This window comes from Penaeus monodon, chromosome 27 (assembly GCF_015228065.2).
Source record: "Penaeus monodon isolate SGIC_2016 chromosome 27, NSTDA_Pmon_1, whole genome shotgun sequence".
NCBI lineage: Eukaryota > Metazoa > Arthropoda > Malacostraca > Decapoda > Penaeidae > Penaeus > Penaeus monodon.
The window spans coordinates 19,375,620-19,378,165 of NC_051412.1; positions in this window are offsets into that span (position 1 = coordinate 19,375,620).

Sequence of the window (2,546 nt, forward strand, 5' to 3'; positions counted from 1 at the left end):
GCTTCAACTCGTAATCCCAAAGTCGCTGCGCGGCGCCGCTTTGGATGCGGTTCATGCCGTTCCGTCTGCCGGACATCAAGGTGTCCACAAGACGTATCAGCGGCTACGGGATCATTTTTACTTTCCAGGGATGTTGGCCGCATCCCGAAGGTATGTCGCGTCATGCACGGCATGTCAGCGAAGGAAGGGGGCGATCGCCCGAACGCCCCTTCAGTCCATGCCAGACGTCTCGGAGCCCTTCGAGCGGGTCTCCGCGGATATCCTCACTCTTACCCCTTCGGCGCATGGTAACAAGTACGTCCTTGTGCTGATTGACCACCTTACCCGGTTTGTTGAGCTGTTCCCATTGGCATCTAAGGACGCCCAAACTATAGCAGATGTTTTTCTTGCAGAATTCGTTACTCGGTACGGTCCACCCCGGACCTTGTTATCGGATAACGGCCTTGAATTCCGCAACCGTCTTCTTTCCGACATCTGTCATCACCTTCAGGTGAAGTCGCTCTTCACCACAGTCTATCATCCGCAGGCCAACGGTATGGTGGAGAGGGTGAACCGGGTGGTCAAGGACGCCCTGAGCACGCTCCAGATGGATGATCCCGATGACTGGGACGAGTAATGGGCAAGCCACTCTTCCTTATCTTCCGCCCACCATTATCTTCCTTCTTTCAGAGCCCCAGCGGATTGCATGCTGTCCCTTGTCAATTACCAGTCTTTCCTGTAACATAACCCTGTATGGCTTGGATCCTAACACGCTTGCAGCCTGTTCTCTTTCAGAGCCTTGCCTTCATCCTGGTCGTGGAACCTAGGATTAGTCTTGACGATAGTCAACCCGATAACACGTTACTAATCCCGTCTTTTCCCTGCTAATCTAGCCATATTCAGTCGTCCTGTTTCTCCTACTTCTTTCTAATCTATTTCTACTTTTCAGATCATTTCCAGATGGACGGCAGCCGGGCCCAGCAGCCAGCTTCTGTTCTGTGGAGTGATCCTATGTCTGATAGTTCACACCCGCCCTTAAGCCACGCGGGATTACTTGTTTTCTCACCTCTCTGACAGGGTCACACTGTCGTCACCAATGTCTTGGATGTCTGCAAGACCCTGTGCAGATAAAAATTTATTTATTTTAAGTCTGGCCACGCTATGCTTCGTCTTTAGGATTCAGTCACGAGAGTCCTCTTGGAGCTATTATAAACCCCGATCGACAGTGTCCCGGAGCTGAGGTCGGTCTACGCTCTTTCCCCATGACGGGAACGTAGAGGTGGTCTTTGTACAGACCTGTAGGAATCTATGTTTTCTACGGAGTATTCTTGTAAATAGCAACATTTTCTATCGTCCTCTCAATCTTCTTCTCTACCTTTCCTATCCTAGTAGTATAGTACACCAGATTTTGGTTGGCCTCACAGCGCCTTGGCGCCTTATACATTTTAACACTGATGTTATTGTTATTGGTATTTTTGCATTTTGTTTGTATCTGTGCCAAGGGAATTGGAGTTCCACCAACTTCAGCGTGCTTCCCATTTCGTTTTGTTCTTTTATTTTCTATGTTCTTATGTTCTTAATCTTAAGGTGTTCCTTAGTTTTACGGTCTAGTCTTAAGGTCATTGTTTTATACTATTTAATCGTCGAGGTTCGTCTAGTAGCTTCTCAGGGCAACGACCTTCCAGAACTGTTTCAGGACCGAACCCATGACTTGTCATCGCCTCCATGGAGGTCTCTCTTTTTGAGTAAGCTCTGATGATCCCTTTTACAGGTCGCACTGAGAAAGCTGTAATTGTACATATGGAGATGTTACATCTCCCTCGACGCCCACTAATTCATTTTAAGCCAGATCCTCCACTGGATCCTCCCGTTGCAGTAACATAAGGTTGTGTGTCACTCATGCACTTTGTAATGCAGTGTGAGTTAGAACACACCCGGGCCCAAAGAATAAAACCAGTATGTCTAATACACTCTTGTGTCCGCAGGGACGACACTTCGAGGGCTTCCAAGGGGTTCCGCCCCCTTCGGGTCTGGGGCGATCCGTTCGCCAGCTCTATTTTACACAGGGGATGGTGCCAAGTTGATAACGACAACAGCTGATCTTCCGTACTGGCGTGCGGGCGCATCCCCATGATGCACCCGCCTTCCGAGATTCCGCACCGGCGTGCGGGCGCGTCCCCGTGATGCACCCGCTTTCGGACGTTCTACACTGGTGTGTGGGTGTACTTTTTACGACCGCCTTTCCGATGTCCCGTGACGAGCGGGCGCGCCCCACATGCGCACCCGCCTTAGGATAGATCCTGCCGAGATGATGGGCCCTGAGATGTTCGCCGACGTGATGGTCTTTGCCCTCTGCACTGCCGACTTTCGCTCTGTCCATAACTTCGTCAGAGCCGACTATTGCTCTGGTTCCTGAGACCTTCCTTTGCTTCTGTCTCTCGATCGTACCTCGCGAGAGATGGAACGAGTACCTCGCGGACACACCTGTTGTTTAAGGAGTCTCTCCTGCGATACTCGTCTTTCCCGTCCCCTTCTTAGGCGACGCACTGCCCGGGGAAGGTGTTGTA